Here is a 24,811-nt window from a genome sequence, read left to right on the forward strand (position 1 = left end):
TGCATTTTTTTTGCTAGTAAAAGTTAAATTTGCTTACACATAACAGGAAAAGAAACTTTAATGGCATAGGCATTTGAATTTTTACCTTACATAAAGGAATTTTGGGTTATAGGCAATCTAGTTCAGATATGGTTTCCATATTTGGGATCTAGCCTTCTGTCTCTGCTTTGTTACCTTATGAACCAAGATGGTTGCTTCATGTAAGAGACTAGACCTTCTAGGGTGATAAAACAATATATAAGAAAAACATCACATGAATTACCTTCAGCAACTTTCATGGAATTGAATCGAGTCTAGTTCTATTACAATAGCCAAACATGAAGGAGACTGGAAAAACTGATTCACATCAAATAGTATTACTTGGAGAATAATTAGGTTCCTTGGATAAAAGTGACAGGAGGAAATGGAAGTTGGGTCAAGATTAGCAGTGTGTGCTAAATGGCTGAGAACCAATGACTTGAGTATATTGTATTATTTGCTCCAAGTGGTACTTCTCCTTGAGGTAGGAACATGCGTAACACTTTTTATTTAGTCTGTTGAAGTCTTTGTTATCACCAAAAAGAAAAGAAAATGATCAGGGTCATGCCATATTTAGGGCGGGGCTACCTCTGAAACCTTTTTATTTTTTTCTGTAAACTCTCTTGATCTACTGTGTAAGTTTTTTTTTTCTTCGCAATTCAATATTATATTGTTGGCATGGGTACAGAAACTCAGAGAACTTGCATCTTAGTTGTGCAATTTCTTGTAACCATCTTAAGGTTCACACCCAAGCTTCTCCTTGGTAGAAGCCTGACAGTGTTTACTGAGTTGGTGTGGGAATGAGAGGCTGAGAACGAGCTTGTCCAATGGAATTAAGAGATGGTAGAATCCAATATCATACATTCTCTGAGGCTATGAGTCCTTGGGTATTGATCCTATAATACATAAAGCTTCACTACCAAAATACAAATTGAAGGTAAATTATTAGGACAATCACATAGAATTAACCGGGTAACGGTGTGCATGATTAGCTTCTGAGCAAGGATCCCAGAATGGATCACAATCTCTGAAGCTGCTGTGGGTGCTAAAACTGCTGCTCTAAATGACCAGGTGAGAAGAACTCAACAGTGCCTTTATAGTTTGAATTTTGTGGAGACCTTAAATAAATACTCCTGTGAAAGCAATTTCTTGGAAGTCTTTACAATGAAGGATAGAAGGGACATGAAGAAGGAATGCAGAGTCTAAAAGTTCTCATGTGCACTCACTTCAGGAGCTTTCTTGAGCTAGAGTGAGTCACATCTCAAGGGAGATTTGCTCAGGTCACAGAGCTACAGTTTCTCCAAGCTGTCTGTAAACTTCACACTGTCCATATTGATTATGGGATACTCTCAGGAAGTAAATTCTCAGAAACCTTTTATTTCAGCTGTGCATGGATTAAGTAGGCTTTAGAGAAGAGCCTTTCCGCAAAGAGATGCAGATGCTTATTGTAAGAGACAAAGCACACAGGGGCAGAAGAGCCGTGTGTTAGATACTGGTAGAGGGATTTGAGAGTCTGTAGCTGGAACCCTGGTACCACATGCATGGAAACTATATTAAACTGAAGTGCACTGGTAACACATGCACAAAAACTATGTAAAATGAAGCATTTCTGTGTGCTGTATTTGCACATTTTTCCTGCTACAAATATTTAGAGGTACTTGTAAATATCACAAAATAAAAAAGGGTATATCATGTGGGGGTAGTTGATATAAAAATGAGGTCTGTGATTTATTACAGAGAAGGGTGGACTAATCTGAATGCAAGCAATGATCCAACCTTCCAATGTCTTCAAGAAAGCAGGAGTCTCTTGGGAATAATGCAAATTTTGCATGAATTATAACAGATGTGTTTTAAATAACAAAAACTTCAGTATAATTGTGCATTTTCTAATGACTGTTCTCTTTTATGTTATTATGTTATTCATCCATATTATAAGTATGTATCTGGCACTTGATGAACAAGGTTGAGGACAGACAGCTTAGTAAGTGTAGCCTTGACTGATCATCAAGGGGTCCACAAGAAGCAGCCTATTCTATGTCTTATTAGAACTTGTAAGTCTATTCATAAGACTGCAGATTTTAAGCTTACTATAACATTTTGTATCATCTTGCTTATTTATTTTTTATTCCTCCCACTTATGTAGCTCCTAACACATTGAACAGAGGAATAAATTGTAGAGCACTCAAGTCCCTTACAATGCTCATATCCCAAGATAGTAAAAGGAGTAGTGTTCTAGTCAAGATGACCTCCTTATGACCTAATGAGGCATAAGTGTCCTTTTCCCAACAAAGCCTGGATAACAGCTTGTTTAAAATGTTGAGGGAATGAGTCCAAAGTTACAAAAGGATGGTGAATGAAGCACACTTCATTATAATTTTCATCTTTCAGAGTGCAAACCAAAATGGAAAAGAAAGGACATTAAACAAGAAGGAGAATGTATAAAAGAAAAAAGGCCCATGAGGGGCTTGAACTGTTTCTTTATGGATTGAAATAAAGCTATTTCAACTTAATGGTGGTAGCACTTGGAAATCACAGTGAAGCGCCGCTTTAAATGCTTCTCGTGGACTAAGCACAGCCAGAAAATGCTTCTTTTTATTTAAAGTTAAAGTGGCCTGGGACTAAAAACAAACCTGAAATCCAAGTACTTCTAGTCAAGCACAAAGCAAAACAATTTTCTGTACACAAACTAGAAAGTAGTGAGACCAGAGATACTGGCAAAGTGTCCATCCCTGACAACTGTTGCCAGTCGGTTCCACCCTTTCCCATCACCACAGTCAGCATACTCTGAGGCACTGCCACAGACTGCAGGGGCCTTTACTGGGTTCAAACCTGGCAACACTGAAGGAGGAACATTAGACACATGGTGTCTCTCTCAAATCCTGTATGGCACAGCACTATAGACTAAAGAGTGCTCAACTGTGAGCAATATAATGCAGTTTAGCCTGAAACCACATGAAAGGCTCCTTCATACATTCTAAGAAGCATCAAGGAATCCCTCATCTTTCTGGAGTATTTAAATAGATATTTCTCATTTTATAAAATAAGTTTAACTTATTTTTTTAACTATATGTGTGTGTGTGTGTGTGTGTGTGTGTGTGTGTGCATTTGCAAGTTTGTATGCACTGTGTGTATGATGTGGCTCACAGAGACTAGAATATTATTTCAAATCCCGTATAACTGGAGTTAAAAGTATTTGTGAGGTAACATATGAGGGCTAGATACTGAACTTGGGAATGTTATAAGTTCAGCAAGTACTCTTACTTTTTTGCAGTAGAGTGAAAACAATATTGTTATTAACTGGATATTGAATGTTGTATGCCTCATGCTTTGTTTTTTCAAAACCAGCTTAATTTCCACTTTATTCACTAAGTTTTTGAAAGAACTTGATAAATGTAACATATTATATAGTTTTTAGGGGGACTGTGTAATTTGTGTTCTGTAAGCCCCTTGAACCACACAAGTGGCCAGATCCATCCTCCAAGGACTTCTAACTGTTAGGTTCTACCCACAGAATACTCTAACTGCTCTAACTTCTGGACCCTGCCCCCATTGTACAGAGTAAAAAGTCCAATTTCTGGACAGTAAATCCTACCAATCTCCACTCTGGAAACATTTACCCTGAAAATCTCCACCACCTTCCCAAGAAACTCTGTATCCTGTTCAGCTTGCTGCTGTTTCTCACCAAAGTAGAGACAGCCACCCTCCTGGTTTTTCCCGTTCCGATACATCTCTTCTGTGAAATTTGTTGTGCATGCAATGTTGTGGTATTCCTTGATTCCTAGCTGTCAGGACACCTTTTGTAGAGGGAGCTGTGGGCAGGCCTGGTTTCGTCCCGCCCGGCTCCCACATGGTTAGCTTTACACCTGAAATAACAACACAGAAACTGTATCCATTTAAACACTGCCTGGCCCATTAGTTTCAGCCTCTTCTTGGCTAACTCTCACATCTTGACTAACCCATTTCTAATAATCTGTGTAGCACCACGAAGTGGTGGCTTACCGGAAAGGATTCTAGTGTACGTCCATCTTGAGCTGGAGCTTCATCGTGTCTGCCCAGAGAGGAGAGGCATGGCGTCTGAACTCACTTCCCTTCTTCCCAACATTCTGTTCTGTCTACTCCACCCACCTAAGGGCTGGCCTATCAAATGGGCCAAGGCAATTTCTTTATTAACCAATGAAATCAACAGATTGACATATGACCTTCCCACATCAACCTTTCACCCAATGCTTACATGTTCCTCATCTGTCTCCATCCCCATCATCTCTGATACTGGTGATTGAACCTGGTATTGCATATACTATGCAAATATCCTATAAATGATATTTATAAAATAAATGCATATGAATTTATATACATATTATAAATTTATATGAATTTGAAAAGAAAAGTTAAGAAATGATAGTTGACACCCACTACATTTCAGAGAAGATAGTATTTAATCTTTCAATAGATACAAACATTGATTCTAAAGAAAGTTTATCAGTTGACTTTTCTCATGTTTTTATTCTAATATCCTTCTTATACCTTTCTTATAATTCTTCTAAACATTTTAGCTCCCTTTTATGACCACTATGATTTGAAACTCTAGGGACAAGAACTGGTATGAACCTGAGTGTTTACCTTGCATATAAAATAAGAGGATAGATTGTCAGTTATGAATGCTGGAATAAGATATAGGACTCTGAGTCAGAGGCAAACAAAACAAAACAAAAACAACAGCAGCAACAACAACAAAACAGCAAGCAATCTGTCATTCATATTAGGGATTCTAAGACATTAGTCTTTCTTCCTTAGTGTGGGACAATGGTCTGTATTCTGTCAATTATATTTGAAATAAACGCTAATTGGCCAGTAGCCAGGCAGGAAGTAGAGGTGGGTCAATGAGAATAGGAGAATTCTGGGAAGGAGGAAGCAGGTTCTGCAGTCCTGGCCCAGCCACACAAGAAGCAAGATGTGACTGCCTCGCTGAAAAAGGTACTGAGCCATGTGGCTAACACAGATAAGAATAATGGGCTAATATATGTTATAAGAGTTAATAAGAAGCCTGAGCTAATGGGCCAATCAGTTTATAACTAATATAGAACTCTGTGTGATTTCTTTAGGACTTAACAATTGTGGGACCCAGGCTGGACAGAAACCTCGACAACAATTCCTGCCCATTTATCAAATAATGATGCAGCAAAAAACCAAGTGGTTGTTGTGTGCTCAGTAGATCTGTCAAAGAGCCTGATACTTAGCAAACCCTTAATGATAAAAGATACTGATCACATGGATGGAGTCTTCCAGGACAGATATGCTGGAGGATATCATGTCCTGGAGTTACCCAGGACAAGCGATTGGGATTCCCCTCTGTATGCTGTGAATGTGTTTTGTACCATTTGTTAATAAAGAAGCTGCTTTGGCCTCTGGCAGGGCAAAATAGAACAAGGTGGAAATTCCAAGCAGAGATAGAGGAGAAAAGAATGTGGAGTCAGAGAGATGTCATGTAGCTGCCAGAGGAGACAGATATCAGAGAACCTTACCAGTAAATCATGAGATTTGTGGTGATTCATAGGTTAATAGAAATGGGTTAATTCGATGTAAGTGCAAGCTAGAAAGAGTCATGAGCTAATTGGCCAAGCAGTATTTTAATTAATATAGTTTCTGTGTGATTGTTTTGGGTCTGGGCAGCTGGGAAATGGCAACCAGTCTTTGTCTACAGACAAACATCCTGGGGGACAACATGACAGGAATTATCCAGGAAAAACAACCTGGAGAAAGGCAGACTTATCCTTCTGATTAGAGAAGCACAGTGTCTGAAAAAATAATCTGAAACAAAATATATTCATAAGAATGGGAATTTTTGTCTTGGAATATTGGTATTAGATTTTAAATTATAAATATGATAGGAAATACTGTCACTTAGCACTTATATTTATATATTTATATTTATATAGATGACAAAAATAGAGAATATAGTCATGTGAATGATACATAAATGGATGACTGGTAGAGACAGGGAGATATAAAGAAGGAAAGTGATATACATCATAGGTGATAGATAGGACTAATAAATAGACTAGATGTACAGTTTCAAAGTGTGCAGTTTTATTGTAGTGTTGTGACAATATTGATTTCACATGCATACAAATGAAATTATTTTGCATTTTAGAAGGATATGTGGGAAAAAAATAAAAGATATTTTATTATGGTTAATTCTTCATTTTCTCGACCTAGACCAATTCTCTCCTGCATTATAAGGATTTCTGCAGAACTGATAGGGTATCTTCTCTCTTTCTGGGAACATTTCAGAGCCACACAACAATTGAACATCTGGACTATAGAATTTGACCTAAAATAAATATGGGGTCTCTTGCTTTTTAGTCTTTTGTCTTCTTAACAGTACCTTTGTAAGTTGTAGAGACTTACTCTATTGGAAAATATTGATATTTTTCTTAGCAAAATTTAAAACTTTCTTAGTAAATTTTTGATCTTTTACAATTTGGCATGTCTTAAACATGAAAAACATTAGCTGGTATTTTAAAAACTACAAAGTTAGGGGGACTCAGAAATGGCTCAGTGATTCAGAGTGCATCCTGCTCATGCAGAAGGTCCTTGCCAGTTCAGATCCCAGCAACCACACAGAAGCACTAAACTGCCTATAATTTCAGATTCAAGAGATCCTACGTATTCTGGCCTTTGCAGACACTAAAGGCATTTACATACAATAAGACAAAAGATCCAAACATACAAAATAAAAATAAATAATTTTTTAAAAGAATACAAATTTAAGAAATGCAAATAGTCTTGAATAGATTGCAGAAGACTTTCACCAAGTAAAAACACTGCTGGTGTCTGGCTTCATCCACTGAATAAATTTATGGGACACAGTTATGTCCCATACTGCATTCCAAACTATTCTTCTTAAAAGTGTGTCAAGTATATTTCTATGGTGTGTCAACATTCTATACAGAATATTCACATCACTGAGTAAACATTATTATATCATGTAGATGCATCAAATTTCAGCTAACAGACATTGGATCTGTTGCCATACATAAATTTCCATAATTTTATACCTACCATTGAAATGAACATCATGTATAAAACAAAAATTTAAGGAGCTGAAATGAAAGGTTAAAGGAGTGAGGATCTTAAAAGCATTTGAAGTGTGGTGCCAGATTGTCCTCCAGTGATGAACAGGAAAAGGGTCATCCCTCCAAAGAATGATTCAGGTTGTTATGTAGTAAAGCAATAGAAGAATGGTAATGAGTCAAAATAGCACTCAAACTTGATGTGCTGAAGATCTCATGAATATTGTTCAAATGCAGACACAAATCTAGTTTGCTTTACCTTGGGCCCTAAGCACTGCATATCCAAAATCCCTTTGGTATTGGTGATGTTTCATACTGGTTGTTGGCGACAACCCCATTTTGAGTAGCAGGAGATGAGCAAACCACTCAAGTAGAGGATACGAGAAGTCGTGGTGGCTTACATCAGTGTCTAGCAATAGTAGTGGTGCTGTCTGATGTATTGTGAAGATAAAGTTCCTAAGAGCTGATTAAGGACTGAGGAAAAGGTGAATGTTAACTCTGATGACTTTGATAAGGTGTGCAAGAGGAAGCAAGGACTGTTAGTAGAATCAGAGAATACAGCAAGATGAAACATTGGAACATACTGGCTGTGATCTCATTTTTCTCGAGCATAAAATTTGAAATGTTAAATATTAAACATTCAACTGAAAATGATAATTAGCACTTGAAGATGCAGAACCAGACTTAGAAAAGTTGTGCAGACATGACGTGTACAGTTAAGACTCTATGTGAATTCTTGAAAGCATGCAGAGAATCTATGGAAACAAACATAAAATTCCCTAGGCTTCTCAAATGTGTGTCTTTGTGAGTATATTGGTGCATAACAGATATGATACAAGAATTGCATGATGTTATCCTTTCATCAAATTTTGTACTTCTTCAGTTTAGGAAAATTATAAGAAACTTCAGCAGTATTTACACCCAGTTTAATATAGGGAGAAGAGAGAATAGAGTGCAGCGATATGTTCACAGTCTGTCAGAAGGAGGTGAATTCAGTCACTGAGTGTTACAATGATTTTCACTACAGGCTTTCTCTGTTGCAGTTCTTAACATGTGCTTATATTCTTATTAATTAAGCTTTCTACCCACTAGTTACATAACTTTCCAAAAAATATTATAACATCTGGCCACTATGATGAATGGAAAGAGTAAGCCAGAAACTAAAAGCTAATATTTACACAATAGATTCTTGCCATTTAATAAATTTAAATAAATTTTGGCTTTTGGTAGTGACCATAATTATTCTCTGGGCTAGAATTATTTAAACTGTGGCAATATTTGGGTCCTTTTGCTTTTTTGTTTGTAGGAGACGACAGATTAGAAAAGTTGGAATGCATAAAAATATTTTATAAGGGTAGCTAAAATATAGATGTATATTTAAAGAAAAGAAGATGAAAAATTTTTGCTGGAAAAAAATTCTCACTAACTCTGTGATGGTGAATGAAATAATTCAATGGGAAAAGTAACTATGAAAAAAAATCCAAAAGAAAAAGACACTTTGCAAAGAATTGCTATGCATAAAATATAATTCCATTGCATAATATTTGCAAGAGGCTGTGCTAGATGCATTGGCAATTGCAAAGTTCTAAGAAGTAAATGTCAAGACCAGTAAGGTTTGCCTCTACGTTTTATGATTGAGTAAACTGATGTTTGAAACAAAATGGATCTGTGGTGGACTATAAACAAGATCTATAAATCAGGAGACAACCGAGTTAGTGTGAACTAGGAAAGGTTCATCTTAACTGCACACTGTCTTCCTCAGGAAGCATGTTCAAGGCAAGCACAGAGTGAGAACTGTCTGTCCTGGGCAGAGCAGATATAACCCTGAAACAGTGTCATGGTCATCAGCAACCTGACTTCCTTTCAACTCAATCACGTTTACAGAAAACGTTCAGAAAGCAACAACTAGGAAGCCACGTGGTTTAGGCAGGTGGATTACGGTTTTGTTTTTCAATTTCAATTCTCCCTAAATTTGTCATTTATTGTTTAAATCTCTCCTTTAATTGTCACTTCATCTCTTCAGTGACTGTCCTATTGATTAGGTTCTTAGATTTTAAATCCGCACTGGCATTGTGGTGCCCTTCAGTTTAGGATGATAATAGTGTTCAATGTCAAAATTTATTAGATTTAAGGCTAAATTCGAACTCTAAATGGGGGGGGGGAGGTATGAGCGTTGGCAAGATGGTGCAGGGGTAACTATTTGCTGCTCTTCTAGAGGAACTGAGCTGAGTTCCCAACACCCATGTTTGGCAGGTCATCAGTTCTAAAAGATATAGTGCCCTTTTCTGGCCTCTCCAGGCACCTGCAGTCATGTCTACATACTCCTTTCTGCCCACACTTTTAAAGTTATGAAAGAAATATACGAATATACCTAATCTTTAAAGTTTGTCTACTGTAAAATCAAAGCTGAAATTATTTAAGGTGACATCCAATGGAAGATCAAAGAGCAATTTTACTCACGATGTAATTTTATTAACATGATGTCTTTGTCTTTCCAGATTTTGGTGTGTTGCGGGCATTTGATTTGGATTATTTTAATAATAAACACAATGAACTTTTGAGAGAATTTTGGATATTCTAACTACTGTCTTGGAGTAATATATGGTTACTTAGAAGCAAACATAACATGTGTCAAGGGAACTACAGACCTAAATTGGAAAATAAAAAAAAAATTCTCAATTTTTAATTTTGAAAAAAAAATGCAATTAAAAATATAAAGTACAAATATTTTAAACCCTTAGATGACTGAAAAAGAGCTCTCTTTGGTTGGGATGTAGGCGGAGCCTTGGAAGATAGATATGACTTCATTTAGAAGAAGTGGGCTGCAAATTCTATCCAGAAGAATCAATAGCAAAATTAATAGTGCTGTATTATATTAATATATAATATCCATATAATACACTTTTATACACATACATTTAGAAAATATTAGCAAGAATATGGAAAGAGATTACAGTTTTGTATCATGACATATGTGTGGAAAGGTATGAAAGATTTGCAAATTTAAACTCTGTCTTGAAAAAGCAAAACCAAGAAAAGAGCAGAAAAGGAAAAAAAAAGAGTCATGTTTTCTCCCAACAAATTTTTTCTATGTATTCTCATTAGGTAACTGACCTTTTCTCCACCCTGTTCTACACAGTTGGCTCACTAAACTACAATCCAGCTTTCTCTCACTCATCACAAAGAACTGTGCTGAGAGTTATGCTGCATCCAGTAACACTTTAGGTTCAGTGCATTGTGAATTTATTAAGAATTTTATATTGACTTATAAACTTATTTCAGGACAAATAAGTGCTAATTCTTAATAAAGATGAAATCCACTTTATTGATTTTTAGAAGAAAAAATTATAATAGTTATATTCACACTTAACATTAAAATATACTATATTTAGTATCAAGTAATTCCAAAAATATTTATAAATGAATCCTATGCATTCCCTGTATTAATCTAAATATCAAAGCAAACACTGCTGTGCTATGGAAACACACACAGGCACACATTCCCATGAACTTTTGGTGTTTTGCATATTTTATAAAAAGAAATATTCATGGCTTGTTCTCTCAACTATTTATTAAGCAATATTTTTAGAGTGACCAGCATTAGAAAAATGCAAATAGCATCTCCATCTGGGGCAGAAGGCAGATTTGCTGTTTGTCCAAAACTTATGTGTCCTTTTGAGCTAAGGCTTTTGATGTTTGGACTAATGTGGGTTTTTCTCCTGTCATGGATATAGCTCTTGAACTCTTGGAAATCAAAATGTGGCTATTGCAAGTCATAGAACCTGCCCAGAAAGTAATCACAAGCACCATACTCTTATTGCAGTGAATGACAAAGCCCCTTTGCTCTGCACTAAAGAAGGCTTGTCTTCTGGCTATGTTCATGAAACTGTGGCAGCTTGACTTGTTTGCTAAAGAGAGCAAAATGACAGGATGTTCTCAGATTCTGGCAATGTACCTAAACACCTTCTTGCATGTATAAAGTAAATTACATTCCTTACTCACATGGTCACTTATCTATACTGAGATGTTTTTATTTGAAGCAATATGACAGTAAAGAAACGCAGAGGACACATATTACAAAACTATCCTTTTTATTTCTTTTGTACAATATATTTTGCATATTTTTCACTGATTGACTTATGTCTACACCATGCTGTTCTGCATCATAAAATTATCACAATGAATTTCTAGGTGATATTTATGCTCCATGGATTAGAGCCATATTTTGAAGACTATATAGCTCTGAATTATTAGAAATTTTGAAAAAGAAAAAGAAAAATATGTCTAAAAGGTCTAACCACATGTTCTTTGCTGTAAGACATGCAGAAGTTTGGCCCCGTGATTCATCATCCTCTAACAGAGTTTCCCTATGCACAGGGTGTCCAGAGAATTCTAACGGTAGTAGCTGTGGCAGAGATAATAAGGAAGTAGGCATGAGTTCTATCAACAGAGAACTTTTAGGCTATAAGAGGAGAGAAACATATGAAACAATGATTTCTGAGGGAAAAAAAAACTATGCCCTAAAAATAATTATAGCTATCATGCTACAGCAGCAAAAGGAAAGAGATGTTTCTAGAAAGCAGCAGAATGTGGTGGCTCTGGTGACTAAGGGGTGTGAAGCATCCAGGACTAAGCATTCCTGCAACCAAATGAAAATATGGATATGAAATCACGATGATGCCATAAGTCCTGGGTTTTAACATAAGAGACAAACACCCAGTGAATTTGTTGCAAAGTGAACCCTAGAGCCACTTGGCCTGGCTACTTTTAAAATATAATGTTTTTACCAATTTATTTTCCTATTAAATATGTTACATGAGATATCAAACAAAATTTATTATCAGAGATCTGATAAAATGGCACACTCTCAGGAAGACAATTTTTTTCTAAAATACACCAACCACAGTTTTAACTTTTGGATTTGTGTTAGATAAAATCACTAATCACAGACTACATGTTTTAACATTTAGCTCAGAAAGTGGTTACTGTTTCTTCCTCAATGTTTTTCTACATAGCAAGCAAAGTACAAAATGAATCTATTCCTTCCTTTAAAGACATAGGAAAAACTTGTAACATCAAACCTATTTGCTCGTCTTGAACAAAATCATATCTAGAGTGTTAAAGAGAAAGCATAAAAACACTATCATCTGTATACTTCATGTAAACACAAAGCTACACTGATGTTTAAGATATATGTATTTTCTCTGAAATTCTGTATCACCTACCAATATACTTTTGTTCCAGAAAACAGAATACAAGACCAAAATGCATAACATAGTTTTACATTTTCCAATTCCATAATATCTTACTATATTTAAATGGTATTGTTACTTCATGGGTGAGCAATATTTCATCCCAAGTAAACCTCTGACTGTTTCTGAAAATACTGTCCTAAGAGAGAATAGAAATATCCAAACACTCAGCTAAGTAAAAATTTACCTGCTCAAGTCCTTTCCAGAAAAAACAAAAATGACGTGGCCTTTCTTAAGTCTGATGCCAATAATTCTTGAAATACTCATTTAATAGATCTTAAAATGTGTAGTCAAGCAGTGTCTTACCACAATAGGGATGCGACATGTGTTTATGTGGAGTGTAAGTGTTGGAGAACAAGAATGTCTTGTGCTGACGATTAAGTCAACCTGTTGTGAATAATAGATGAAAGCTCATACTTCAGAGTGTCTCCTCTTCACAATCCTCTCTGATAAGCTAACTTGCACGAGTAGGTGTCATTGGTGTGTGAATTGGAGAGTGAGAGATTCCCACATCTGAAATGATGTTAGTCTTGTGTCTTCAGTGAATAACAGTGAACAGAAAGGTTTTGTGTGCTTATTAAGAACCCCCACACTCTTCACCTAATTTTGTCCATAGTTTTGATTGCTACATGCCAAATGCAATTTCAACCCAATTTCTTTCATCTTGACCTTATTGTCATGCCAAGATCAATACATGCTGTTCCTTGAAGAATCACACTGAGAGTTAAGTTCTGCACCATGTCTATGTATGGTTCTTTTTACTGTTTTTTGAAATATGACCAAACACCAGATTATCAAACATTGCCTCATGCTGAACTATTTCCATTAACACAAAATATCAAATAAGTTTTTAAACTACTAGTCTAATATGCATATGTCTGTGTATTTTTATTCCATGTCTCCAATGCCAACTTTTAGAAATTGATATTCATTGCTTAGTTAAAATATGCTTAAATTAAATGTTCCCATCAGTATTTACTTTATGCTAGCTTTATATTTTCCTGTTTTCCTTTTTATTATCCCTTCATTTTATTTATCATCAATTATGTAAATTATTGATGGTATCATAACTTGGCAGTATAAGTAATGATTCATAATCTCCACTCATAGCAATTATTATAAACATGATTGATTGATGAATTGTCACTTGTAAATTTCACAATCAATTACACAGGCCTAGAACAGAGTTGAGATGCTTATTCAGGACTAGGAATTGCCACACTGCCTTTTCCATCTCCCTCGCCACCTGTGTCTCATGAAAGAATTCAGCAATGAACCATCACTTCCAGAGCTGAAGGTGTGAGAGGACAATGACTTGGTATTTATACTACTCCAGTTCTGCACTGTCCTGCTTCAAAGGCAACCCTTTCAGAGCAGCCTTGCAATCCATGACCTTCACTTTGCTCCTTTATGCTAAGAAGTAATGAATTCTCATTGCTTCTACCCATGGATGTTTCACCATTCTTTAAAGGTTTTCGGCATATTGCCCATTTTTCTACTGATAGCCCGGTCAATGAGTCATCTTCAACTGAATTCTGAATATATCACTTCCTTTCCAATGAGACCTTAATTGCTATAAACTCTGCCTATATATCCCAAATCCTACCCATCCCAGATTGGTGTCTTTGTTTAAAATAATAATAATAAAAAAAATCTTTGTCCATCTACTCCTACTCAAGACATAGGCTTAGGTTAGTAAGCACGGATTACTTGCTGTCTTCCATGTAGCTTCTTTATCCTGTGTTTCCCCTTCCAGAAAAAACAACGGACCTATTGCACTTATTATAGTGGAAGAATAAAAAATAAAATCAAATTTAAAAAAATAGAAAATCAAAGCAAGGAATGGACACGTCACTGCTACTCATACCATGTGTTTGAACTGCAGACTCTTTTGCTAATATAATTGCACATTACAAAAGTGAAGGGATGGATTGGCACTTAAAGCCTTGCTATGTTAGCAGCCTGAAGACCAGAGACACTGGATCCCCAGAACACATGTAAATGCCAGTGAGCCTGGAAGCTGATCTATAATTCTAGAGCCGGGAAACAAGAGACAGAGCATTTCCTGAGTAGGCTATCTAGTTACATCAGCCATATCACTGAGCTTTGGGTTCAATTGAGAGCGCACACATCTGTGAACAGGCAAAGAGCAAGGAGTGGAATCTCCCGTTAGCCTCAGCCCCCTCACACGTGCATTCTTATATGCATGGCTACATTCACCCACAAGTACTCTTATACACATTTGAACACACACATATCACATACATACACATGAAAAACAAAGGTTCCATTTATTAATTTTTCAGTTACAGTTTTATATGACTTCATTCAGACAAAATAACACCATAAGGATTAAGCATTTTTAATGTCAAGAAAGCAATGAGTCTTACATCTGGATTTCTGATCAAAAATTGCTGTCTATTGTATTTGTTCATTTATTTTTCATTGTATCATTATATAAATACGTGGGAAAGCTCACAACTTGTATAGATGTTTTTTTCTGTGGTGGAAACTCATATAAGTGCCACAAACTACTATTTGTTTTAAAGTAGAAACTGGCACAAACTTGCAAATAATCAGCTCAGAAAACTCTGGGTGTTTCCTGGAAAGCAGGTGGGAGACATATGAATCAGGGGGGTTGAGGGAAACATTTATTAGGATAGAGGGTGGAAGAGGGGAGACAGCATAAGGAGGCTGAGCAAAGGCATCTGTAGGTAGTAGGAACGAGCTCCAAGGCAGTTGAAAGTGCTTGGGATGTTCTCCTATCAATTTGTTTCTTTATTTTCCTAGTGCAGTCACATTTTAGGGTTTACTGTAATTATAATCAGGCATTGGTTTCTCTTCCATTGTTTTTAATTACATTTGCTCCCTCAATAGACCACGCTAGTAGCATAACTGTAAAAATCATCTATGTAGCAACTTGAAATTACCAACCATAGCTCAGCTCGCTGCACAAGAATAGCTCACTGTGCATCTCTGCCTGAATGCCAAATCAGCACCGCAAATTCAAAAAGTGTTCCCTAGTTGACCTGTGGTTCGCACCATCCCAGCCAAATACATCATCCATTCTTTACTCAAATCTTAAAAGTTGTGCTTTGCAATACTGCATTGTATTAAATAAATCAGGAAATTATAGCTCAGTGATCTAATTATATGCCATGAACTCCAGTGCTAACCCTGTGGTCAGAGATGTCACCTTCCACTGTTAAGTGAAGTTATTGGTCTTTTGGAATGCATATATTCACTACTAGATGGTGTTGAGAAATTTCCCAAACTACACTTTCCAAGTAATGAAAAAAATGCCTCCTTTCTTCAATAGTTTCAAAAATAGTCATTTAAACTGTAATTTTCCTGCTCATTGTGCAGGGACAGCACACTGTGGTTTTAATTCATATTTGCTAATCACAGAAGCTGAGCATTTTCTTCATCCATTTATCAACCATTCACTGAACCTTGTTCATGGCTTGTCTGGAATCACATCACTTGCTGAGACTGACGAAATAAAAATGTACACATATGTGTGTCCCTTTCCTTTTCAAACAGTAGTTAAAAATATAATAAACCAAAATGTTTACATTTTCATTCTTGCAGACTTCGGATTTGTGTGATGAATGAAACCCCCACTCAACATCTGCATGCAGTATTTCCATCACTCTGTGTGATTCTATCTTAATCTTCCCAATTCAGCCCTGATAGTAATTTCTGTCTGTTATATTATAGAGCACAGATGCATTCCTACTCGATCCTTGCATCAGCCTCAACTCTCCTTTCCAACTGCAATATAGGAAATGTCAACATCTAATAGTATCTGTCTGTTTGTTTAAACCAGGGAGGGATCAATCTTGGGTGAGGTTAAGACTCTAAATTCTCAATACTCCACTGTCATAACTGAAACGAAAATTTTTACTCTTTCCTAAACTCATTCTAACAAATATTGCTTTTTCTTTTATCTTTTAGTTTATAGTTTATAATTACAGAATTTCTTCTTTTTCTTCCCTCAAAACTCTTCCACAATTCCTTCCTTATTTTCTTTCAAGTGCATGTCCTCTTTTTTTTCATTGTGATTAAATGAATGTATGTACGTGTGTGTGTATATACACATACATGTGTTTCTAAATATAACCTCAATCTGCATCATGTGACCAGTATGTATATTTCAGGGCTGACCATTTTGGTATTGGGTAACTAATTGGTGTGCTCTCACCTGGAGAAAATTAATTCTCCCACTCTCAGAATTCCTTAGTTGCATATAGTTCTTTGTATAGGGTTGAGTCCTTGTATGTTTCTCATATATACTAGTAACATTAAATGAACTGAGCAGGTTATATATAAAACATATATGTATTTCTATATCCATATAGTTATGAAATAGTAATTAATGAAAAAATTTTAAGGAGAATTGTGAGGGGTATATGGGAAGGTTTGGAGGAAGGAAGGAAATGGTGAAATGTTTTAATTGTGTAATAATTTCAAAAAGAAAAACAAAAAATAAATTAACCATAATTATTAATACATATATTTTGTATATTATATATAGTAATCTACTGAAGTGATAAAATTACTATGAAATTTATTCATCACAGTTTCTTTATGGAGACTGTTATTTTATTGCCTGTTTCCCAGAATTTTGTGCAGTTAATTAAAATAATAGAGTCATAGCATCTACACAGATCAGCAAGAGCTTTTTGATACTCTTTTTTATAGTTTTATTTTGATAACTTTCTTTATGATAACAGATATCCTTAAACACCCCCAACAAACAAACAAACAAAAACCTCAAAACTTTAGAATTTTGGTCCTGAAGAACTATTTCATTGTTCTTCATTTTAAAACATTTTTAAATTCAAAATGTTTTCTACAGTACTTGGTATTATAATATTTTTGCAGGTGTATGCGTGCGTGATATTTATGTGGCTATATGCATGTATGCATATGTGCGGGCACAGCTGTGTGAACATGCATGTGTACATATGTGTGGGTACTCCAGTGTGAAATTGCATGTGCACATATGTGTGGGTACTCCAGTGTGAAATTGCATGTGCGCATATGTGCGGGCACAGCTGTGTGAACATGCATGTGTGCATACGTGTGGGTACTCCTGTGTGAACATGCATGTATGCATATGTGTGGGTACTCCTGGGTGAACATGCATGTGTGCATAAGTGTGGATACTCCTGTGTGAACATGCATGTGTACATATGTGCAGGCACAGCTGTGTGAACATGCATGTGCACATATGTGTGGGTACTCCAGTGTGAAATTGCAGGTGCGCATATGTGCGGGCACAGCTGTGTGAACATGCATGTGTACATATGTGCGGGCACAGCTGTGTGAACATGCATGTGTGCATACATGTGGGTACTCCTGTGTGAACATGCATGTATGTATAAGTGTGGATACTCCTGTGTGAACATGCATGTGTACATAAGTGCGGGCACAGCTGTGTGAACATGCATGTGTGCATATGTGTGGGTACTCCTGTGTGAACATGCATGTATGCATATGTGTGGGTACTCCTGGGTGAACATGCATGTGTGCATATGTGCGGGCACACCTGTGTGAACATGCATGTGTACATATGTGCGGGCACAGCTGTGTGAACATGCATGTGTGCATACATGTGGGTACTCCTGTGTGAACATGCATGTATGTATAAGTGTGGATACTCCTGTGTGAACATGCATGTGTACATAAGTGCGGGCACAGCTGTGTGAACATGCATGTGTGCATATGTGTGGGTACTCCTGTGTGAACATGCATGTATGCATATGTGTGGGTACTCCTGTGTGAACATGCATGTGTACATACGTGTGGGTACTCCTGTGTGAACATGCATGTGTGCATATGTGCGGGCACTCCTGTGTGAACATGCATGTGTACATATGTGCGGGCACAGCTGTGTGAACATGCATGTGTACATATGTGCGGGCACACCTGTGTGAACATGCATGTGTGCATACGTGTGGGTACTCCTGTGTGAACATGCATGTATGCGTATGTGTGGGTACTCCTGTGTGAACATGCATGTATGCATATGTGTGGGTACTCCTGTGTGAACATGCATGTGGAGGCCTCAGGTTGACATAGAATGCCTTCTTGTTTTCCACCTTATTTATTGAGATGTCATCTCTCACTGGAGCAGATACTCTGTGGCAGGCTCCTCTAGGGAGCCAGCTTACCCTGGGAAATCTCACCTCCCAAGTGCTGGGATTGTAGATGGGCCCCCAGACCTGTCTGGATTTCACACACGCACAGTGGGCTCTGATCTTCTGTCCTCATGCCTGCATGGCAAGCGTTTTGTGCAGTGAACCATCTCCCAACCCTAAACACATTGCAAAGTTCATTTTTGAAACTGATGTATACAAAGTTACAATTTCCAGTGATGTAAAAAAAAAAAATCCACCATGGTAGGGGTTAAATTTATCACCTCTAGTTCTGGTGGGTTTTGTTATTGTTGTTTTTCTGATAAACCAAAGAATAGTCTATAAAATGCAGGTCTTCCCTTTTCTTCTTATCAACTCATTTTCTTCTAAGCACTTCCATTTTCTCTCATCCTTTCAGCCCTCCATTGTAATCTCACATTCACAGGGAAATTTCTGTCACTCGACCATACTGATTCACTCATGCTGAAAATTATGTCGCAGTTGTTATCTGTACTGCACAGGTTACGAGCCGTAGTTTATTTCCCTAATCACCACGTAGAGCCTGCTCTATCAATCTTAACTCCTCTGCAATGCTGCTTCCTCATGCTTCCCTGCATATCACGCAGGCCCTAATAGCATTCTGCAACACGGTAAACACGAGATGGAGTTGCTTCAATGTAATTAAAATGGGTGACACTCACATATGTTCTTGGGGTTTATATTACTTCCTTTGCATAGGGAGAATCCCTCACAAGAAATGTTTCAATGACGAGGAAGTTTCATCTTAAAGGAAGATGCAAGTGAAGGGCAAATGACCATGATCTCCGAGGGGAAATAGAGGCATTGCTTCTTCCTTAGCAAATAGCTTTAAGTTTCTTCCCAATTGAAAAACTAAAAATGCTTTTGCTTCACTTTCTTGGGGTTTTCTTGTTTACTTATTTATTTGTTTGTTTTTGAAATTTGGTACCAGAAGGCACCATGCAAGCTTCCAAAGGGAGGAGGCAACCAGAAGCTCTCCTCCGCCCTGACACTCATGGGGCACAAGGCCCAGCATGGCATGCTAAGCTTCAAGCTATAGTAGTGGGCTGCAAATACACATGTGGGTAGGACAAACAGCTCTCCAGTTGGACTTGCTTCACTTTGAAGTTTAAAAGAAGATAGATCTACTTCCATTATCCAGGAGCATAAGTATATGTTTTTCTTCGGGTTCACCTTCTTATTTAGCTTCTCTAGGATCATGAATTATAGGCTCAATGTCCTTTATTTATGGCTAGAATCCACTTATGAGTGAGTACATACCATATTCATTTTTTTGTGTCTGGGTTACCTCACTCAGGATAGTGTTTTCTATTTCTATCCATTTGCATGCAAAATTCAAGGTGTTTTTTACCACAGAGTAGTACTCTAGTGCGTATATATTCCACACTTTCTTTATCCATTCTTCCATTGAAGGGCATCTAGGTTGTTTCCAGGTTCTGGCTATTACAAATAATGCTGCTATGAACATAGTTGAACAAATGCTTTTGTAGTATGATAGGGCATCTCTTGGGTATATTCCCAAGAGTGGTATTGCTGGATCCTGGACTCTCTGAACATGGCAGTTAATGAGGGCTAACTGAGAAGCCAAGGATAATGGCACTGGGTTTTGATCCTACAGCATGTACTGGCTTTGTGGAAGCCTAGTCTGTTTGGATGCTCACCTTCCTAGACCAGGATGGAGGGGGGAGGACCTTGGACTTTCCACGGGGCAGGGAACCCTGAATGCTCTTTGGACTGGATGGGAGGGAAAAGGGTTGGAGGGAAGAGGAGGGAAATGAGAGGAGGGGGAAGGTGGAAATTTTTAATAAAAAAACTACAAAAAATAAAATCAAACACAAAACTTTAAAAGAAGATAGAAAAATACATAAACTCTTGTTTTAAATTTTGAGAGCAGGTAGAATTCTTGTTTTTCTCTAGAAAATAACATACTTTGTTATGGCTTCCAATATTTGTTACATTCTCATATTATCCTAACTATATTTTCGAAATGGAGCTAATTGTGTGCAGTGATTAAAATAACCGAGGACATCATCAGAGGAAGCACAAGTATACACGTTTGTTCTGCAATACGTTTAAAAGGCTATCACTTAATCGCATTTCTCTTTTATGAGTATTTGTATTACCAGCTACTATATTTTTCACTTGTAAAACATTAGGAAATACAGAAACCTTTAAAGGAAAAGAATATGCTTTCACAAATTGTTTTATTAAAGAAATACTATGTTTAAAACATAATTTATAAGAAGTTTCATCTACCACAAGTAAATATTTTAAAAGAAATCTAGATTTTTAAAATAGCATTAGAAACTTCTGGTGTATTTTTATAGGAGATTGATGGCTAATGCCTACAGAGTTTTGAGTGATCTAAGAATTGCCATGAGTATTATATTTAAACAATTGCTATCACTTATCATGTTCAATGGAAGAAGAAATTGTTTAAAGCTTGTTGAGTTCAGTAACTCACAATCAAAGACATATTATACCAGGGCAGCCCAATAACACTCTGGGACAAAGAGTAGATTCTGTCCCACAGTGCAAGGTCAGCCCAACCTTGGAAGTGTGGCTGGCTGCACTAGGAAAGTCCACTTCAATCACATTAAATCAGTCCTGTGTGGCCACTGGGTTTCGAAGGGAAACGGTGGCCTTGGGACACAGTACTACTAGGTTTCTGGCAGGAAAAACCTGCACATAAACCAACTACACTGAACTTCATAGAAGAGAAAGTAGGGAAGAAATATAACACCAGTTGCACAGACAGTGAGAATAATAATAACTACATAGGACCTCCTGAAACTTAGGAGCTTCTGAAAGGCAGAGGAAACAGTCAATAAGACAAAACTACAGACTATTGAATGGGAAAAGATCTTCACAAACCCCACATTTAGATAGAGAACTGGTTTTCAAAATGTGTAAAGAACTCAAGAAACTAGACATCAAAATAATATCCAATTAAAAATGGAGTACAGATCTAAACAGAGAATTCTCAACATAAGAATCTCAAATACTCAAAAGACACTTAAGAAATTACTCAACATCCTTAGCCATTAGGGAAATACAAATCAAAACAACTTTGCGGTATCATATTACACCCCTCAGAATAGCTAAGATAAAAGCAACAATGATAGTTTATGTTAGAGAGAGGATGTAGAGTAAGGGGAACACTACACTTTTGTTCATGGGAGTGCAACTTTGTACAGCCACTTTGGAAATCAGTAAGGTGGTTTCTCAGAAAATTGGGTATTAACCTAACTCAAAACCCAGCAGTACCACTCTTGGGCATATACCCAAAGTATGCACACTCATACTACAAGGACTTTTGTTTGTAGCAACATTATTCATAACAGCCAGAACCTAGAAACAACCTACATGTCCCTCTTCCAAAGAATAAACTAAAAAAAGTGGCACATTTGCACAATGGAGTACCACTCAGCTGTAAAAAACCAATGACATCTTGAAATTTGTAGGCAAATGGATGGAACTAGAAAAAAAAATATCTTGGGTGGGGTAATCCAGACCCAGAAAGACAAACATGGTATATACTCACTCATAAGTAGATATTAGATATAAATCAAAGGATAACCAATCTATAGTCCACCACCCCAGCGAAGCTAGGTAACAAAGAGAACCCTAAAAGAGACATACATGGATCCCCTGTGAAGGAAAAATTTACAAGATCTCCTGAGAAAATTTGGAGCATGGACAATATGCTGCTTTTTAAATAACATATGGAAAGCAAAATACATAACAAAATAATACCAAGGATTGGAGAGAATAATTGTGATAATTCTAAGGCTTTTTCACGTAAAAAATAATTGTTTTGTAATATGTTTTTCATTAAAACAAATGATGCTATAATTCCATATGCACAGCTCATTAAATTAACATTTATATCACATCATACCTTACAGAAACCTAACTCAAAAGAGATCAGATTCTTAAACATAATCTGTAAAACAAAAATGCTATGAGCAATCGTGAAAAGAAATCTTGATCTTGATTGTTTTATTCTGTATTGGGAAGAGTTTTTTATATGATATATAAAGAATAGTCAAGAAAAGAGGAAGTCATATGATTAATATTGAATTCTTGCTATTCATAAGTTTTAATTTGGAAGAGTAAAGGAAAGACCAAGGGACAAAAGCTCATGGAGTCTAAGAAAGGAATGAATGATGCTATCTAGGAAACGTATTAGATGATAGAACCGTCCAAGAGTGGTGACAGCAGGACATATTCTACCCAGGTTAATGCAACAAGACAATCCAGCGATGCCCCTCCAGCCATAAGGAGCTAAAGCTACAGAAGAAGGGGGTCCAAGATCCGCTTTGTCTCTAAGGAAAGTCTCCACCAGCAAAAGCACAGGAAGAAAAGTCTTTCTCAGAAAAGTATTTGCCTCGAATGGCCAGGCGCCCCCATCTAGATGCCTGTGCTATGGTTTGGAATACGGAGCAGGCAAAGTGCCTGGGCTGCACATTTCAGAGAAGTTAGCATCTCAGAGAACTAAGTGGAAGAGACATGAAGTTGAATGTTAGTAGCCGAATTGGAGGAAATAATTCTCAGATGCTACTCTTTCTCACTTGGCTTCTATTGTTCTTTTCTTAAAATACAGAAACATTTTCAATACAGAAGAAATACACAGTCACCACTTCAGCTGCTACTTAGGGATTTGCAAGGAAATGTCAGCTCAATCACATTCCCGCTGAATCATAGACTGTGCAGGTGGCAACTGATTTTCTCGTTCACCAGGGCTCCCACACTCCACTAAGTGGCCAAAGATCCCTCTTTAGAAGACTCGAGGGAAAATTCACAGTGCCCTGTGTGATGGCAACTTGACTAAGTCCAGAAGCAACTGAAATGCAAACTGCTGGCTTTTCTATGACAGACTTTCTAAATCAGATTATTTGAAGTGGGAAGACCCATCCTAAATGTGGCTAGCAACCCATAAATAAAGAACACAGAAGAAGGAAAGCTTGCTGCCTTTCTTCCTCTGCCTCCTCCTCCTTGTTCTCTTTTTTTTTTTTTTTGTAACTCTATCAGGGGCTTTTAAAAATTCCTTTCAATTACAATATAATTACATAACTCCTTCCCTTCCCTTTTCCCACTCCAATCTCTCTCATGCCACCACTCAAACTGATTACTTCTTTTTCTTTGGTTAGTATTGTTGTACACATTCAGGCAGGCACGCACGCACACACACACACACACACAAACACACATATGCACACACACACACATACACATATAACTATCTAAATACAACCTGTGCTTGGGTAGTGTGCTTTGATGTGATTTCAGGGCTGATCACTTTGCATTGTGTACCAGTCTCTCCCAGACGATCATCACCAGGGGAGACTAATTATCCCTCTCTACAGCCTTTAGCTTTCTAGCAACTACTCTGCTTGTTCATGTCTTGGTTTGGTAGCCATATTGTTCTGATATCAAAGGTATAGTTTCCTTTTCATTTCTAGAAGACACAGTCATACAGCAAACTCCTCTGGCTCTTAGAATCTCTCCCATTATGTTTGCTGAGACTTAGATGCAGGAGTTGTGTTAACTCCATTCTTGCTAACAAGTTTACTTATTTATTCTGTAGTTGCTGCACTCCTTCACTGATATTAAGACCTGCTTCACTGGGATTCAAATATAAACTGATTACCAATATCGCTCCAGGAATCCTTCAGGTCTTAAGAACTGTATTGGGACTGCTGAGATTTCCAGTTGAGTTGGCTGAGCAATTGCTACATCCTTGGCCATTTTACGTAGTACTTGGCTTCCTCAGAACCTGTGGAAACTTGGTTTGAGACTCGATAGCTCAAGAACTCTTAGATTTTTGAATGTTATAAAACCAACACCACACTGGCACATAAGTTCAACTACCGGCTTGAGATGTATCATACCTGCGTTTATCATAGCTGCAGAAGCTTGTGATGTGCCTGAACTAGGAAAAGAAAACAAAACTGAAACCAACAAAGAAGCTCCTGCGCTCTGTGGTCCATCCTCTCTCTTAGTGCACTTTTATGCTTTAATTGATGTGGGCAGCCCTTGGTGGCCATCACTTGTCAGGAGGTATTGGCTTTATAAGAAGGTAGTCTGAAGAAGTCATGGAAAGCAAGGCAGCAAGCAGATTCCTTCCATGGCCTCTTGGCCAGTTCTGCCTCCAGGTTTGGATTCCTGTGTGAGTTCCTTCCCTGTTTTGCCCTGATAAAAGACTGCGACCTGTAAGCTGAAATAAACCCTGCCGTTCCCCAGTAGCTTCTGGTCAGTGTTCTGCTACAGCAGCAGAGAAGCA

At 37.2% G+C, this 24,811-nt stretch overlaps 1 protein-coding gene across 10 annotated transcripts in view; it reads left to right on the forward strand.

Moving 5' to 3' along the window:
- Marchf1 (membrane associated ring-CH-type finger 1) overlaps positions 1–24,811 on the forward strand; it is an 814,098-nt gene that overhangs the window by 315,635 nt on the left and 473,652 nt on the right. The window lies entirely within an intron of this gene.

Source organism: Microtus pennsylvanicus, chromosome 9, assembly GCF_037038515.1.
Source record: "Microtus pennsylvanicus isolate mMicPen1 chromosome 9, mMicPen1.hap1, whole genome shotgun sequence".
NCBI classification, from domain to species: Eukaryota; Metazoa; Chordata; class Mammalia; order Rodentia; family Cricetidae; genus Microtus; species Microtus pennsylvanicus.